This window comes from Macrotis lagotis, chromosome 8 (assembly GCF_037893015.1).
Source record: "Macrotis lagotis isolate mMagLag1 chromosome 8, bilby.v1.9.chrom.fasta, whole genome shotgun sequence".
Lineage (NCBI taxonomy): Eukaryota > Metazoa > Chordata > Mammalia > Peramelemorphia > Peramelidae > Macrotis > Macrotis lagotis.
Genome location: NC_133665.1, coordinates 154,433,940 through 154,453,801, shown reverse-complemented (window position 1 = coordinate 154,453,801; position 19,862 = coordinate 154,433,940). Strand labels below are relative to the sequence as shown.

General features: G+C 31.9%; 1 long non-coding RNA gene across 1 annotated transcript in view; it reads left to right on the top strand.

Moving 5' to 3' along the window:
* Positions 1-14,508, top strand: part of LOC141495001 (uncharacterized) — a 220,940-nt gene extending 206,432 nt beyond the window's left edge. The window contains exons 3-4 of the long non-coding RNA XR_012470622.1: positions 10,256-10,382; positions 14,366-14,508. This is a non-coding gene — a long non-coding RNA (uncharacterized LOC141495001). The remainder of the gene's footprint in view (positions 1-10,255; positions 10,383-14,365) is intronic.
* The last annotated feature ends 5,354 nt before the right edge of the window (positions 14,509-19,862 follow it).

Here is a 19,862-nt window from a genome sequence, read left to right as displayed (position 1 = left end):
CCTGACGTCAAATCCAGTATAATTTAAATATTATATATATATATATATATATATATATATATATATATATATATAATCTTTTATCTATTCTCAAAAATACTTGATAATTTACCAAAAAAGTTTCCAGTGAAATACAGTATTTGAATAGAATCTTTCCATCTGTGAGTACAGATGGCAAACTTACATGTCCTCAATGTACCATTTGGGGTACTATAAAAATAAACCCAAATAAAAATCATGATATTCTGGAAATTTCTCAATGAGAATTTTTTGCCCTATGATGAGCCCAGAATCTCCTCCCCCCAGTCAAAACAGCAGATTCCTGAAAATATTTAAAAGAATATGAGGCCCATGCTACTATCTTCCTGTGGTCTTTCCATGTCCTTGTCTCTTTTTCTCTGTTCTTCTCTCTTCCCCAATGACAATTTAATGAGACTGAAATAAAAGCCCAGAATGAAATACCAGTTCCTGTAGTTGTGACAAAGACATCTCACAGTAGGTTCCAGATGCCTAGCATTATAGAATGTCCCTAATTACCTTCTTATTCTCCTAGATTAGAGGTACAATATAGCATAACTAGGATGTATAACAATAGAGACTACTAAGAACAAATACTGACAGCAGCTTGGAAAATTCCCTATATTCATAATGCTTCTGCTATCTCTTCACATTTTGTTTTCTCCCATATTTCATCCATATAGTGAAGTGAATGCATCAATTCAGAGTTGAATCAAATTTATGATAGTTAAAATAGTTAATATTCACATTTTACTTTGCTCTCATAGAAGCTCTACATGCTATGTCATTTGATCCTTTCAACAACTCTGTGCAATAAATGCAATTAACATAGTTAATAATTAACTGGGAATTGTTCAGGAGCCTGAGTCTTAGAGATGCTGTGATTTCTCCAGTGCTAATAAGAAGCTAATAAGCTTCTGAGGTGGGATACAAACTCCTCTCTTTCTGACTTCATGGTCTACTCTACCACCTACACCAGTAAAAAAGACATTATTTAACAAGGTAAAACCACTACAGTCATTTACTCACAGATTTGCATGGAAATCAATGACTGAATACAGAGTAGTTTTGGTTTATTGAAAGGTGGAGTAACTTTTATACATGAACTTTTTGTAAGACCAGAATGTTAGGATATATCTTTACATTTTTAAATAAACTTGAATTTTAAAATATAAGTCATAATATAGATAAATATGGCACAATGTAATTGTAATAAAATAACAATTTTAATTCATGGGACCTTACAAAAACCTACCTTTCCAGAATAAATTGGATCATTCATGATCATCCAAATATAAGACAATATTGTTTGGAGATGAATTCAGGTGCTAGGCTACAAAAATAGATTTCATAGGCAATTTCAGGGGGAGAATTGAATATGATGAGGAATGTGCAAGAGGGAACCCTGAGAATTTCTTTAAAAATTTATTTATATAGCGATCAATCACAGTCAAATTTCTGTTCTGGTCATAAATGCATAATCAAAAAGATATTTTCCAAAAAAATGATGTCCAAAACTGAACACCAAAATTATTAAATTGCTGGTTTGGTTGGGTTAAATTTGAGCTATTTTAATGTGGTCATTTTGTACTGACCTCATGATATTTGGATGATAATGATGAAATGCTACTAAATGTTCCTCATCTGTAAAATGAGAAAATGAAAAAATCTTCCTGCTAGAAGTGATGACAGGTCAAATGAGCCAATACCTGTCTAGAGCTAATCATGGCAACTGACAAAGAGCTGCGGCCGAATAAATGTTTGTGAAAAATATTCAGTCTCCAAGACCTATAGCCCAGTTACATACTATTCTATTTAGATGACTCTGCTTACTTCAAGAGTACATGCAAGTGTTTATTTAAAAAAAATTAAAAATAAAAAATCACATGTTCAAATGTCGATTATAATGCCCACATTGAAGTCAAATAAATGAAAGAAATGAAAAGAGAATATGATCTTGGTGCTCTCTCTCAAGAAAATGATTGTTTAGAAATCTTTTGTGGTTCAGTGATAGATCTGAGTGTATTCCTGTAACTGTTCGGGATACATAGAACGTTAATTTTATTCAAGATGAGAAAATGTGGGGCCTTTATTTAGTGATGGTAAAGTGGGATAAAGTTAAAGAGCAGTTAGACAATTGCTTGGGCCTTAAAAAGTTTTAAGGGCCTTAAAAATTGTGTGTGTGTGTGTGTGTGTGTGTGTGTGTGTATGTGTGTGTGATGTTGTACTTTTCACTGAGCAAGTAATTGGATGGAAACCATTATTTTATTTTCATCTATTTAATATATGTATGTATATATTAATACATAACCTGTTAAAACTAAAGAAATCCTAGATTCATCGAGTTTTTTCTGAAGATAAAAATGTATAATTTTCTGATGCAGAAAAAAATCCATAAAATGATATCATTAGGAACAATTATAGAAACCAAGCACTAAATATTACCTTATTTTTGCATTAAAAATGTTTCATTTTTTTACTTTGCAAATCTATATACATCCCACTCAGCACATATCAAGAGGAATGTTAGTGTTAAAAGGTAGATTGTGAAGTCCTTTGATTTAAAAAAAAAGTTTACTTTTATTTTTTAGTGGTTTCATTTATTCTAAATACATTTATGAAATTTTGTCAACATCCATTCATATGTATATTTTTAGGTTACAAAATTTCTTTCCACCCTATCTTCCCATCCCCTTCCTCTCACCAGAGAATAATCAGGTTAATATTGTACATACACATTTATGTTAAAAATACTTAAAGATTGATTAGTCATTTTAATTATGAGGAATTTGGATTAAGGGAAAGAAAACATGAGGAATATTTTTTAAAAGTGTTCATCAGATTTTGAAGGGGGTTTTGGGGGGTATTGTTTTGTATTGTTTTATTTTTCTTACTCTGGATAGGGATAGCATTGTCCATATGCAATCGAATAGGGTTGTGCTAACTCTGAACTGTTGAGAGGAACTACATCCATCAAGGTTGTTCATCTCACAATGTTGTGGTTAATGTGTACATTGTTCTCTTGGCTCTGACTTCTTTGCTCAGCTTCAGATCCTGTAATTCATTCGATGATTCTCCAGATTCCAATCACTTATAGTTTCTTATAGAACAATAGTATTCCATACTATTCATGTACCATAACTTGATTAGCCATTCTCCAATTGATAGGCATCCCCTCAATTTCCAATTCTTAGCCACTACAAAAAGAGTTGCTTTGAATATTTTGGAACATGTGAAACTTTTCCCATTTTGCTTATGATTTCTTCTGGATATAGTCCTAGAATTGAAATTGCTGGTTAAACGGAATTAATAGATTTATTGGTCTTTGGGCATAGCTCCTTATTGCTCTCTAGAATGATTAGATCAGTTCACAACTCTATCAGCAATGCATTAATGTCCCAATCCTTCCACAACCTCTCCAGCATTGATCATTTTCCTTTTTCTCACCTTAGTCAATTTGATAGGTATGAGGAGATCCCTAAGAGTTATTTTAATTTGCATTCCTCTAATCAATAATGCTTTGGAGCACTTTTTCATATGACTTTATATTTATATATCTTATTCCTTCTTTTAAAAACTATTCATTTCCTTTGACCATTTATCAATATGTGAATGACTTGTAACCTTACAAATATGATGCAATTCTCTATATATTTTAGAAATGAGACCTCTCTCAGAACTTCTAGTTGTGAAGAATTTTTCCTGGCTTTCTGTTTTCCTTCTAATTTTGGCAGCATTGTATTTATTAGTGTAAAATTTTTTTAATTTAATATAGTCAAAATCATTTTGTAGTATATATATTGTACTCTAATTATTGTTTGATCATAAATTATCACATTTCTATAGATCTGATAGTGTATTTTTTGGTCCATTATATCATCTATGGTATCCCTTTATTTCTAAATCCTATGCCCTTTTTGACCTTATTTTCATAAAGGGTGTGAGATGTGAATCTATGCCTAATTTTTACCATACTATTTTCCTGTTTTCCCAACAGTTTTTGTCAAATAGTGATTTCTTACCCTAGAAACTGATTTCATTGAGTTTGTCAAATAGTAGATTGCTGTAGTCATTTACTGCACTTTCTTTTGAACCTATCCTAATCCACCAATCCATTACACTATTTTTTAATCAGTATCAGGCAATTTTGATGATTGCCGGTTTATACTATAGCTTTAGATATGGTAAAGTTAAGCTACCTTTCTTTACTTTTTTATTTATCAGTTCCCTCACTATTCTTGACCGTTTGTTACTCCAGATGAATTTTGTTACTATTTTTTCTAGCTCAGTAAAATAGTTATCTGGTAGTTTGAGTGGTATGGCACTGAATAAGCAATTTAATTAGGGTAGAATTGTCAGTTTTTCTTATATTTACCTCAACCTAACTATGGCAATTGACATTTTTCCAATTATTATATCTTACTGTATCTGGGTGAGAAGTATTATACAAGTGTGTTCGTACAGTTTCTGGGTTTGTCTTCAGAGGTGATACTACCTATTATTTTAAGGAAAATTCCATTTACTCCTAAAAATTCTAGTGTTTTAATAGGAATTGATATTGTATTTTATCAAAGGCCTTTTCTGCATCTATTGAGATAATCATATGACTTGTTGGTTTTGCTATTGATATGTTCAATTATGTTGAATGTTTTCCTAATATTGAACCATCCCTGCCTACTTGGTATAAATCCTTCCTGATCATGGTGTATTATCCTGGTAATAACTAGCTGTAATGTAATGCTAAAATGTTATTTAAGTTTTGTGCATCAATATTCATCAGGAAAATTGGTTTATAATTTTCATTGCCTCCTTTGGTTCTTCCTGACTTAGATATCAGAACTATGTTGGTGTCATGGAAGGAATTTGGCAGAAGTCTTTCTTGTCCTATTTTTAAATAGTTTATGTAGCATAGAAATTGATTGGTCCTTAAATATATGGTAGAATTCACTTGTAAATCCATCTGGACCTCAAGACTTTTTCTTAGGGCATTTACAGATAGTTTCTTAATGTTCTTTTTTCTGAAAAGGGGTTATTTAAGTATGATATTTCCTTTTCTGTTAAAGAAAGAAGATAAATTACCAGTATCAAAAATGAAAAAAGGCAAACTAACCACAAATGAGGAGGAAATGAAAGAGATAATTCAAAGCTACTTTACCTTCTTTCTTTTTTTTTTAAACCAGATTAAGAAAGGTTCATCTATTTGATTGGCCTTTCCATAAAACCAATTCTTAGTTTTATTAAGTGGATGCTTTTCTTGCTCTCAATTTTATTAATGTCCCCCTTGATGTTCAGAATTTCCAATTTGGAATTTAATTGGGGTTCTTTAATTTGTTCTTTTTCTAACTTTTTAGTTGCATACAAAATTCATTCTCTCTTTCTCTATTTTATTCATATAAGCATTTAGAGAGTTAAAGTTTCCTCTCAAACTGCCTTGGTTACACATAAATTTTGGTATGTGCCATTTTTATCATTTTCTTGCATATAATTATTGACTATTTCTATGATTTACTGTTTGATCCACTCATTATTAAAAATCAACTTTATTTTATCATGGTTTGAGAAGTATGCATTTGTTATTACTGCCTTTCTACATTTGATTATAAACTTATTTTGACCTGGAACATGGCCAATTTCGGTATAGGTGTCATGTACTGCCAAAAAAAAGGTATATTCTTTTCCGATGAAGTTTTCTCCATAGGTTTATCATATCTAAGTTTTCTAAGATTTTATTCACCTTCTTAACTTCTTGTTCATTTTGTAGTTTTAGTTAGTTCTGAGAGAGGGAGGTTGTTGTCCCCCATTATTAAGTTTTTGTTATCTTTGTCTTCTTGTAATTCTTTGCTTTTCCTCTAAGAATTTGGGCATTATCTATGGTGTCTTTAAAGAAGATGTAGTCTACTACCTTGTCCCTTTTTTAAAAAGATCTATTTTTGCTTTTGCTTTATCTAATGTTAGGATCACTACCCCTGATTTTTTTTTCACTTGAACTGAAGCATAACATATTTTATTACATCTTTTTTTTCTTTACCCTGCTTCAATTCTGGTTTTTAATCCATTCTGCTCTCCTCTTCTGTTTTATGGGACAATTCATTCAATTCACAGTTAAGATCACTAATTCTATATTTCCTTCCATGCTATCTATCCCCTTTTTTATTTTTCTTTTCCTTTCCTCTTATTACCCCTCACCAAAGTTTTACTTGCTTTCCCCTTTAACTTAACTTTTAAAATTTTAAATTTAACTTTCAGTTTATCTTCGCTTATATCTTTGTCTTCCCTTTTATCAATCATATCTTCCCTTATCTTTCCCTCTCTTGCATCTCTTCCCTATGAAGTAGTATAGATTTTATTTTACACACAAGTGGAAATGTATCTTATTCCCTCTCTGAGCCAAATCCATTGAATAGAATTTACTCAATGATCCCATCCTCTCTTTTTTACCTCTAAAATTATAAATCTCTTTGTCTCTTCACCTGAAGTTTATTAATCAGGTATCATCAATAAAAGCTTCATTAATTGATTGCTTGAAAATCTCAAAGTGTTATCACAGTACCATCATAGATTGATCGCTTGCTTGCTAAGCAATCTTGCTTGTTTGATAGGCAGCATTGCTTCAGTCACTAAGTATGCTCCTGTTTTCTGATTCATTAGAAGTACACTTTTCAAGAGTCTTGAATTGCATAAAATTCTAATCATTTTTTTACCTTACACCTTTTTCAAGTACCCTCCAAGGACATACAATTCTCATCCAAATCCAGAACATTTCATGAAGTATTTGTACCTCTCCCACCAAACATACTTTTTCCCATACTCCTCCCCTCCATGATGCAGGGGAAAGATGAAGAGAATTGTGAATGCAGAAATTGGTTGGAGATGTAAATTGACTACCACCTACTCTTGAGATGTATATTGATTGTAACAGAAACAATTTTTAATATCAAATTGGGTGGAGATCAAGATTACCATTGATCCTGATCTCCTTAGGCTTTACACTCTACCTAATTCCTGTTCCAGTATGAGGAAAGGAGTTCACATTTTCCCCTCTGAATGAGAGGCAAGGCATAAAAACCTGGGTTGGACTAGAGTTCAGAACCAGTCTTCTCTGACCTGTGACCCAGTGCTGCTTGGCTTTTCTTTTATCTCTCTCTGTCTCTCTGTCTCTCTGTCAGTCTCTCTCTCTCTCTCTCTCTCTCTCTCTCTGCATATACACTCTATGTGCTGTAACCTTTTAAATAATTTTTTTGTTTATTTCCACCCTTCCTTTCCCAAATCTGAATAATGATTCCTCATAGGCAGAACTAAACACAAGTAGCCAGTGGCTGGATCCCCACCCAGGGTATTAACCCTTATTAAGTAAAGTTTGGATTAAGCCCAACACTGATTTAATTAACTATAAGAATTTCAAAGTGTTCTAAGTGCTGGGAAGCTTTCACTTAAGAAATTTGCAATTGATTGCAAACTATGGAAGACCCTGACTCAGGACTGCCCAGCTTATGATGACCTCATCGGTGAAAGGGGTAATTTCTTCAATTATATTCTCAAGAATTATAAATGTTATATCTTCCTTTTTAGGGTTGTATACAATTAGGTCGTTTTGATTAACATTTATTTCATTTTGTTTTGTTTTGTCCTTCCCTTTTTCATTTACTTTTTGATGCATTTCTTGAGTGGTGTATTTGGTGATTGAATTCTCTGTTCAGTTCTGATCTTTTGTCAGGAAATTTTGGACGTCTTCTTTTTCATTGAACATCCAACTTCCAGTTTTTTCAGCCTTTTTACAGGAACCCTGTAGTTTCATAGAATTGTTCATTTCTATTTGTTTAGTTATAATTTTTAGAGCTTTATTTTCTTCCATTAACTTTTGAGTTTCCTTTTTGGTTGTTATTTTTAATTTTAATAGAGATGATTTCTTTGGTCAATTTTTCATAATTTTCCTGAATTGACTCTCATTTCTTTTTTCTATTTTTCTTCTTCCTAGTTTCTTTGGTTTTTAAATTCTATTTTAAGAATTCCATGAACTTCTACGAGATTTTGGATTTGAGTCCAAGTCATCAACTATTTTGAGACTTCCCTTGTGAGCAATTGTTCACTGCTTTCTTCTTCAGACATTCCATTGTCATGATCTTGGTCTTTAAAGTAGTTTTCTATGAGTGATCTTTTAGCATTTTTGCTCTTCTTTATTGTTTTAGCTCTGCTCTTGGTTTATAGGAAATAGAGATCCAAGCTTTTCATGCTGGAATCGGGGTCTTATCTCTGACTTATTCACTAAGATGTTGCCTATGAAGTCTAGGTTTATTTTTTCCTTCATGTCCAGGTTCTGCCTATGCAGTACATTTTTCCCTGACCCAGTCCTGTCTTCTGCCCCAATATTCCCAGAGTTCAGACTTTGTTTGTGGTTGGAACCCTCCCTGCTGGTTTGCTATCTTAACTGCTAGGACCTATGTTATTAGTGAGCTGATGGGGAACTGTGGTTGAAAGTTTCCTGATGGCTTTCTTGCTCTCCTGTCTCCTGGACTTTATTTCCCCTTTTCCCTCCAGACAGAGCTTCACTGAAGATCCGACACCATGTGTACTGTTGGAAACTTCCTTGATCTTTTTTTCTTAGTGGGACCTATAGCTTTAAAGTAGGTGCAGAGGCTTCCTTTATCTTTGGTAGGGAAAAGCTCCTGGTGCACATGAACTTAATGCCACCAATTTGATTTTGCCTCGTAAATCCTTCGAGTCTGAAAAACAAATTTTCACTTCATCTCTGTATCTTTGAGAGCAGCTAACACATAATGGGGATTTAATAAATATTTATATACTGAATAGGAAAATAAATTAATTATTGGAATGATGAATGGTTATAGGGATTTCATGAAATTCAAATTACTAACAAAATGTAAAGTATTTTCAAACTTAAAAGACATATACAATTATTTATTATTATTAGGTTATTGTTATTAGTTATTATTATTGATCTTCAATTGCCAGACCTCTAGCCTAGTGATGACTTTGTTATCTTGCAAATTCCAGCAATGATTATGATGCAGGAGAAAGATAAAGAGAATTGTGAATGTAGAAATAGGTTGGAGTTGTAAATTGACTGCCACCTATGCTTGAGATGTAAATTCACTAAAAGTAGAGAATTATGATCCTAACAGAAACAATATGTAATCTTAAAGGGTGCTCAAATTGGGTGGCGATCCCCATTCTTGTAGTACCATTAATTCAATGTTTAATGTAAAATTTGTATCCTGATCTCCTTAGGCTTTACCTTCCACCTAATTCCCTGTCCAGTAAGAGAAAGGGAGGTAAGGCAGTTCCCCTTTTGCCCTCTGGATAAGAGGCATGACATAAAATCCTGGATTGGGTTCCTGCTCATGGCCCTAGTCTTCTCTTACCTGTGACCCAGCCAGCCCTGCTTAGCTGTTCTCTCTCTCTCTCTCTCTCTCTCTCTCTCTCTCTCTCTCTCTCTCTCTCTCTCTCCCAATACCTTCCTAGTTGTAACCTTTTTAATAAATTTTTGTTTTATTTCCATGCTTGGATTCCCAAGTCTGAATCTGAACTTAAGTAGCCAGCTGGGTACAATTATAGAACAATGTGTTAGTAAATGTTTAATAACTGGAATCTAAAAAAAGATGTATACCAACACATTTTTGAGTAGAGTTTGCACTATTAACACATTTTTCTGTATATATGATCAATAGATCAAAACAAAAATCAAGCCTTAATTTTTGATAATTATTGATTGCTGAGGTGTGAAATCTGATTCAAAATTTCAGGTTGGTGGGATCTGAAAATGAAGTACTAATTCTCTCAGTGCACAGAAAAAAGAAAATTCTGCTAGAAAATTCTATAGACTGAACAAGGAAATGGATTTTAAGTAGTAGATTCTCAGGGACTTATAAAGGGAAGAAAGGATACTTGGAATTAATGTCAGGAATCAGATTTTACAGGAGTCCTCCATGACACATTCTTTACCATCATTGTCAGAACATTGGTTCCCAAAATGTGATAGAGTCTAACAGTAATTAAATTCATCCAAGAATGGAAGTGTGATGAGACTCATGCTTTCCTTTGATGAAATAATGGATACAATTAAATGTAGACTTTCATCTTGGGAAAATATATTAATATATGCATTTAACATGTGTGTAACATATAAATACTAGAACAATTTTAGTGACAATCTAAAATAAAAGATTAATTATTTACACACACAAGATATTTCATTGACTTTATTCTTTTACTTTTACAGACAATGGCATTTTTCAGGGTCCTAACTTCACCCAAGAGCCACAAGATATGATATATTCTTTGAATCTTGAGGATTCTGAAGTCATTTTGAATTGTGCAGCAAATGGCTATCCAGTACCAGATTACAGGTGAATTTCAAACTTTTATGATGGTCAACGACAGCTTTTGTTTCTAAACTTATCTGAAAGGGACCTAATATAAAGCTTCAGAACCTCTTACAGTAAAGCAGGATTCATGCTAGACAAGTAAAATAAAGATCTTATTTCATTTCCATTTTTCTCTTAGAAATCATGAAGGAAAGTTTTTGGAATGTTTTATGTTTATTCATTAGTAGAAATAGAACTGTACTACTAGCAAAATTTTACTGATCTTCAAACAAATCATAATATGTCCATAAGTCCTGTTGTGATATTCATGAAAATCATTTTAGGTGGTTGACCATCTTAATTCTTAACCTTCTGCTTAAACAAAAATGCATGAATTGAATTATTCCACTTTGGAAGCAAAAAATTATTGTTCAACATATAAGAATTGCCGGGAGATTTATGAAAGAATTGATTCTACCTTCTAAACGCAGAACATCTCTGAATTCTCATTGACATAGATAACTATGCAAAGGTAATATCAAATGAATTGTTTGTTTGCCAAAGTATTTTTGATTTGTAAATTAACTTGAAACCAGATATAATGAGAAAAGTGTAGGCATAAAAACAGAATATAATTATGTTTGGCTTTTTGTTTTACATGGCAATGGGGTTAAGTGACTTGCCCAAGGTCACTAGGTAATTATTAAGTGAGGTCAGATTTGAAATTAGGTCCTCTTGAATCCAGGGCTGCTACTCTATCCACTGTGCCACCTAGCTGCCCAACAGACTATAATTATGAAATCAGATGAGTAAAGTAATGATGGAAGAGAGGCAGAGCATAATACATTCACTCCCATTTTCATGTATTAAGAAACGATTATTCCAAAATACGTGAAGAATTATTAGAACTTTGCATTTAAGGGGTAGTTCATGGCACAGTGGATAGAGCACTGTTCATGGAGTCAGTAGGACCTGAGTTCAAATCCGGATCCAGACACTTAATAATTTCCTAGCTCTGTGGCCTTGGGCAAGCCACTTAACCCCATTGCCTTGCAAAAAAAAAAAAAAACAACCTAAAAAAAAAAAAGAACTTTGCATTTAAATATTTACCTTAGTTCCCTCACAATATATATATATATATATATATATATATATAAATATATATATATATATACTAAAATATGAATGTGGTAATGATTTTGAAGAAATTTTTGTTTATTAATTTATTCCCTATAAAGAAATGTTTGACTTGAAAAAACCTGGGACTTTTTTAAATTGGGGGAAGATATTATCACTTTTATCATCACTGTGCATCTGGGTGACAGTCAAAATTCTTCTATTTCTTAATTTCCTCACATGTGAGGATTCAGTCAAATTATTTCTCTCTCATAATACAATCTATTCCTACTTTATTTTATTTTTTTTTATTTTAAGCTCAACTAGAAATGATTTTGGATTTTCCGTATGTACAGTAAAGAAACAGGACATTAAAAGTTAATGATTTGCAAGATTTATTGATAATTTTTGTACTGAAATTCTGAAACAAATCTTTCCTTGTGCCTCATGAACAATCATAGAAGAATGCTGAAATGCTAAGTGCAGTGATAAATTATCAGAAATAATCATAAATTGCCAGAATCTTATCAGTAAGGATATTTGTGTTAGCAGCTTGAAAATTTTAATAAATGAGAAAACTGAAATCCAGAGTGAAGAGATGATTTGTTCAGGGTCACACAATTATGATTCTAGAGCTTTGGCCTGTGCAAACTCATATAGAACCAAGTTCAGAACCCCAGTAAACTGATTCTAAATAGCACACATTCTTTCATACTCCATTGCTTTCTTAAATACCTAGGAAGATAATAGAGAATTATCCCTAAATAAAATGTTTCAGATATGTGACTGATTGGTTGGTTAATGCAGGGAGCCATATGCCAAAAGGTTTTCATCATAAACCTTTAGGACACTGAAAGATTAATACAGCTTCATTCCAAATGATTTAAAATAATCCTTTAAGGCCAATATTTTAATATCTAATACAGAAAAATGCTCCTGGGCATGTGATGCTATCATTAAATTCTTGTCTGACAGCCACCTGAATCTATTAATACATTTTAATTTCTCTGTTGATTGAAACATACTCATTAGGCCAAAGTTCCCAAAATGTCAGAAATTGAACCCTGATCTTTTTGCACAGTATAATAATCATTGTACCACAGTGATTAAAATGGTTACAGAGATACTCTGAAGGATTCACTGGCTGCTGCTAAGCCAACAACTTTGAATTTGGGTTGAAAAACAATTATGAAGCTTAATTAGGAACATGTAATGATGACAACCATTATTTTAATGATTGATTCCCTGTAAAAGGGAACTCTCAAACAGAATACTAGCCTATGCTTTGCTCTCAAAAGTGAAGGGAGCTTCAAAGCCTTCTGAAAAGTGTGCCCTTTTTTGTAATTTATGAAAGATCATTTTACATTTTGAATAGGTAGCCTTTTGACATGTTAAGATTAACTTAAGAAGAGGGTTGTTTTTTGTTTCCTCTGTAAACCTGATAAATAACTGCAGTTTATTTTTTAAATAGCTTATACTGATTCTTTGTTTTTTTCAAACTTAGAAGAAACTGGAGGCAAACAAATTATCCTTTAAAAATATCTAATGCCTTTTGCTTCCCTTTCATAAAGTGGAGTCCAGGTTTATAAGATTCAACTGAATTATTTAAAGTAACAAAACCTGTCCAAAGTCTTTACCTAATTTGATAATTGGTCAATCATTTCTCATCTTTAAGATGGGACAGCTTTATCTAGCTCCATATTTCTTATCTAGTCTTGTTTACATTTGCCAGCATCCATACATGCTGAACTTCTCCCAAGAGTTACAGAATAAATCTGTAGTGATTTTTTTTAACTCTGACAAATAGTCACCACCACACTTTTTAAAGTCCTCATTACTATCCAGAAAATGCGTCATGTTTACCCAAAACAAGATTATTTTAAAGGTTCCATACACATTCATGCAAAAAGTATTATGAGAGTTTTTGAAGTGATTAGTTTTCATAATCCTAACTAATAAAAAATGTATGATTCTTTTTGTAACCCTCTCATATTTGCATATACATGGTCTATTTACATATACATAGTCTAAGTATCTTGAGAATATACTCTAGGGTAAAAATATTATTATAATCAGAATAAACTGTGCATTGTGGATGATATGTGTTAGCAAGGATGGAAGACAGAAATCCAGCTTCCTCAAATGCATACTGTTTAGTATCTAAAACTAATTATTGCTCTGCTAAAAATATATAAGACTACACATCTTGTTTCAGGTAGCTAATTCATGTGTTAAGAAAATTTTGATCTGACTATTTGCTAAACAAAGAGATCTTTCATTGCCTAAAATAACGTCTCTCAAAATGTATTTGTTTTGTCTCAAGTATAATTTTAGTTTGACATTTCTAAGTACCTTTGAAATATTACCAACGTGATTAATTTCCCAAGTAACAGTCTAACAGAGACAAATTGTGTTCAAAAATAGCCAGGTTATTATTGTTTCATTATCAGCCTTCAAGCTAGCATTAGAAAAATCTTTTCCTACCTTTTTTTCCTGCCATTTGCAATGTACTCTTTCTGGATTTCTATCACTAAATCATTTTTGACATTCAATTTTGTTGTATCAGTTGTGGTGTTCAGGTATGGTGTATAAGTTATTTAAAAAGTCACTGTAAGGAGGGTGTCCTCAGCATTTGCCTCCTCGAAGTCTAAGCCTTTTTCCCTCCTATAAATGGTTGTTTTTCTTCATTGTGAAAATTCAGGTTACTAATAGGTATTCAAGAGTTCAAGTAACAAAGTCCCTTATATCATTCACCTCCTAATAACAGCTGACTTCCATGAATACCCTGGTATCATTGTACATGTTTAATCACATTTTAATTATTGTGAGAAGTAAAATCATGCAATGAAAAAATAATAGTGAATCATAAATTGTAGGTATGATTTGATTTCTTTCTCTCTCTCTCAAAGGTGGAAGTACAATGGCACAGATATTGATTTTACCATGAGTTATCACTACAGATTGATTGAAGGCAGCTTGGCTATTAGCAATCCCTACAAAGCTGAGGCCATTGGCATATACCAATGCTTAGCCACCAATCCATTGGGAACCATTGTCAGTCACAAAGTGAAACTCCAATTTGCATGTAAGTTATGAAAAATGAAACTTAACCTGAGTTTCTAAAAACAATTTTCTTACAGATTTCTAAAAGCTTACTTCTGTTGTGTAAATACCTACCTATGTCTTATTCCAGGAATGGTCTATACAAGAACTTGTAAACATTTTTTGTTTACGTAGATTGCTTAATTGGTAATAAGGCACCTTTGGTTTCCCTTTCTGAACTATCTCTTAAATCTTTCTCCAAGTATTAATCCTTAAGCAGTTTTTCTGAAATGAACATTGATCTATGGGCCTCCAAAAACGTGAAAGAGTTAATAACAAGATGTTTGATTGAAATAATAATTACATGTAAAATAACTAGACATAGATGGAAATAAATTGGTTGAAAAAGACGGCCTTTGCATTTATTGCGATGATGTCCAGCGGCATCCCATAAATGTCACCCAACTAATTACCTCTGTGACATTTGGATACATGAGCAGATGTACAATAAACAGCCTACCTCTTACATGCCCATGCTGCATCTTTTTAATGTCACAGTTGATGTGGGAAAAGAGTAGCTTGAATGCAATTTTGCTTTTGTTTGAACAAAAACACTTTTGTATCCTCCTTATGTATTTTTTTTCAATTTTTTTAAGGAGTGATAGAATCATATTATATTGAAATGCTACATGGTATATTTTAGCAAGAAAAACCACTTTCTTTCCATTCTTCATTCTCCTCTGTCTCTTTCTCTCTCTCTCTCTCTCTCTCTCTCTCTCTGTCTCTGACTGTCTCTGACTTTCTGCCTCTATCTCTCTGTCTCTCTGTCTCTTTTTTTGGTGCCTGGAGTTGCTGTCTGGTTGCTCCAAAAAGCTGTGTGTTACTAGGAGAATGTAATTGTTGTCAATCTTTATTAATAAAACATGTCTCTAAGACAACCTTGTGGAGCTATTTCAGATATTAGTAAATTTAATTTTTATTAAACATGCTATAGATTTCATAGCTAGTTTTAGATTATAATGGTTTTCCAAAGGCATCACTAAAGATCCGATTGACTATAGGCTCTTTCTGTATGTCTGGCAGCAATATTTCAAGTAAGGTTACTCCTGATTTAGTAAGATGAAGAGATTTAGCTATTTTTTCCAAGGATATCTTTTTTGTTTAAATTACTAACACTTTCTTTATTTGAAACTGTCTGTGAAAGCAGTGTTAAAAGAGGATAGAAAATGGATGTTTTGACAGATGAACTATAGAAATAGGTCTATAATTGCTTTTTTAGAACTAAGAAAAATCAACTTTATTTTCTGCCTTTCAGTTAAAATGATCAATTGAAAAAAAAATAGCAGACACAAATGATGATCAGAATGATTCATGAAAATAAGTAAATTGCTTTTGTTTTTGCTTTTGTTTTCCTCCAGAGATATTAAAATTTATTTCCATAGTTGCAAAGCTTATTTTCGTCTACATAATTACCTTTGAAATCCAAGTTGGGAAGGGCTGATCTTTTATTTGTGATGATTATTCAATATATGCGATTATTTAATGTTGTATACCACTGGCATTAGGGACCCTCTCCTTTAATTCAGCGATGTCTCCAACTGACTTCAGTGATGATCTGTGACTGACTTTATTTAGAAGTAGTATTACTTTGTTTTGAAAAGACTATTAAACCTTGAAACACTGAACCTAAAGTGAAATTTTAGCTCTACTAATTAATACATATTTAATTTTAAAAATTAATTAATTAACAAATTAATTAATGCAAATTTACTTTATTTAATAACATTTAATTTTTTTATGTTTTTAAACTCATTTCCCTCATTCATTGGGGTATGATTATATTGAAACTATGGCAGAACACTATGCTATTATGTTACTTATCCATGGATTTATACTACATTTACACTAGTATATATTATTTATATATATATATATATATATATATATACACACACACATATATGGATATACACATGTAATATAGGTTTTTATAAATTAGGTTTTTAAATTAAAAAACTTGTATCAATTACATACTTCCCTCAAATCCTTATCTCCCTTCCTAGTGAATCAAACCTGAAAACATTTTTGAAAAGAAAAGAAAAGATATAGTAGTTGATAAATTAATTAAAATGTCACATATTATATGTCCTATAATTCACATGTGTAAATGGAACCCACCATCTGCAAAGCAGAAGGGGAATCAAATGTTTTCATAAATCCAAATTTGCCTTTATAATTAAAAAATGTTTTCAATTTTTTCCAAACTATTTTCATTCAATTTACAATGCCCAAATCATTGTGTTTGTTATTTTGCTGGCTCTGTTTCTTTCATGTTAATTAATATATTTCATTTAATTTATCCTTGTATTAATAATGGTAGCTTTTGCTTACAGCTTTGTGAATATTTAATCTCATCTATATATATATATATGGCAATTTTCATGTGTAAAATATGTAGGGGACCAAAACTCAGCAATATGAAATGAAAACCTATCCTAGGATTCATTAAGAGAAAAACCAGTATGAGAGTAGGTGACGGTTCTATTTTTTTTCTTCATTAGACCATATCTGGAATATTGCATTCACTTAAGGATGTCACATTTCATGCAATTCTTTGATAAAAAGGAAAATGTCAAGAAATTGGTGGCTAAAATTGTAAGACAGAGGAACATATAAGTTCAACTAAGGAATTGGGAGAACAGCTATTTTTTTTTTATTTTCCCTAAGAAGACATGATGTTTTGAGATATACTGATGGGATTTGAGTATTGGAGGGTTGACATGAGAGTGATGGATTAGACTGATATCACCTCAAAGAAAGAAGAAGCAGAAAATGTTGAAATATTCAGGAAATTTTTTTTAAAACTCAATAACGGAGTAACTTTTTTAATAATTAAATAAAAACTGAATGAACTTCATGGCAAAATAATGGTTCTTTCTTTCCTAGAGAACGTCAATAGGAAACCCATCTCAGGGATGTGTTAAACCAAATCATCCTCCACGAATAATCTGATTTTTAACTTTAATGACTCTTGAATGCCTAATATTTCAATATTAAGAACATTCATAAATTTAAGTTGAGAATAATTGAATTATTAAAAAAATAAGCATCCAAATCAGGAAACTTGAGCCCCAGAGTGCCATTTTCAATATGAATTATCTCATTGATTTGCATAGAAATCCCATTTTTTCACACTTGATGTTTCTAATTATATATATTTCTCATGTCCCAAGGAACTTTTGATTGCAATACTTTCTTCATTCATCCTTGACTATAATCTCTTTTATTCTATATATTTGAGAATTTGTTGGCATGGTTTCAAACATAATCTCTTGAAATAGATGAATTAGTAGATCAATGTAGAGCATACAATGACAGCTGGAAGAAACCTTAGAGGTCATTAAAATCTATTTCTGAATTTTTCAGTTGAGGACATGAATGTTTTCCAAGGTTTGGTAACATTTTTATGATTAATTTCTACAACTAGCAAAAAATGTCCTGTGGGATTTGAACTCAGGCCATATAATAAAAAAAAAACAAACTCAATGGAAATTAAAGTGACACTGGAAAAGACTGAAACCATAAGCAGAAGGGGGCAGTAGAGGATGAGATGGATAAATATTTTATAAAAACAATGAGCATAAACTTAGAATGACTTTAAAAGGAAGTAGAGGATAGAGAAGATTAGGATGCTATGGTCCATGGGGTGACAATGAGTCAGAGACAATTGAATGACTGACTAAGAGCAACATTTAGTTATTGTAACCCAAGTGCTTGTCCACTAAACAGTTACACCTCTTAGAGAGTGGGGGGGGGGGGGACAACACAACCCAAGAATTCAAATTTTAACTATTAATAGCTATTTTATGACATTAGGAAAACCAGTGTTATAGGGGAAAATGTATTGCAGGACACTCCTTTTGGTTTCAGTTGAAAGATTAATATGTTGTTCATTATTTTCTTTATTCTAGACATTCAATAAAATATAGAGTATTCCTTGATTTATAGAGTTCTTCCATTTCCAAGGTGTAATTCATACTGAAAATTTATCAGTTGACTCTCAGGAGTAATTGTTTGGTCCGACTTAAGCACATCTCTCTCCCTTCACTTCAGCTTAATCATCTGTATAATTAGAGGCTTGGGAAGAAGACATATTAGATTCTTTTATCTATAAATACATGACCTCCTGAACATTATGTAGTTTTTCAAATCAAATGTTCAGAACTTAAGGGAATTTAAAGGTCACCAAGACCAAGCCCTTGATTTTTATGGGTACAACTAAAGCCAAAAATGGTTTGATGGATTGCCTGATGTCACGAGAAGAAAAGTAACATGGCTAGGATCTAATTTGCTCAACATCAAAAAGATAAAATGCATGATAGTGGGTACTGAATTCAGTTCCTCTCACTCCAGGTGACAGATTGCTTCAAATGCATCTTCAAGAAATTTTCTCTCTCTCATACCACCCACGAGTCACCTTTAATCCATATATGTATATAATATGTATAATAGATATACACATATATGTATATATGTATATATCTCAACAATATATCAACAATGATTCCAATACCTTCTTGACTAAGACTTTATCAAAAGATCATATAAGTAATAAATACGATTTTAAATATTTTAATACTGATGTTAAAATAGTGAGAAAGAAATTTTTCCAAGATATTTATTTTCCACATATATTTCACAGTAGAATATGAATCAAAAATATTTCAAGAAATGTTTGGTGAAACCAGTGAAACAAAAATGAATAATGAAAACAACTGGTAATTGCCAATGGTTCAAATGATCTGTATTCTAATTTATGTCAATAGTTTTTAGCAATGTAAATCACATTCCCTCCTCACCTAATCAACATGAAAAGGAAACAATAATTTAATTCTCCTTTTTTTAGATAATGCTTTGTAATTGACAAAAACAAATAAATACAATTTCTGATTCTTCAGTGAGTTTAGAATATCTGTATTAATCTCAGTTAAACTTCTGGTGAGGACTCAATTTTGGCTTGAGGTAAAGAAAGACTACTTTTCAACGAAGATGATGTGAAAATCTCCAGTTCATTTTCATATTTTTTTCCTTGATCATCATTCTAGCTTGTTAAATGGGCCATATGGAAGTTCCTGTCTTCACTAGAATATCAAAGTCACTTAAGACTCCTATATGTTTTAGAATTATTTATGGCCTTCTGAATGAATGCTGCTTTGCTGAAAAGTTACTGCAACTTGCCCCATTTTAGAAAATGCTGTTACTTAGAGAACCATTGAATTAATTTGCATTTCTTTTATATCTCAATGAATTTGGTGGTAAAGGCTGAATGTAGACTTTTTATTTTCATATGTATGTTAATGAATT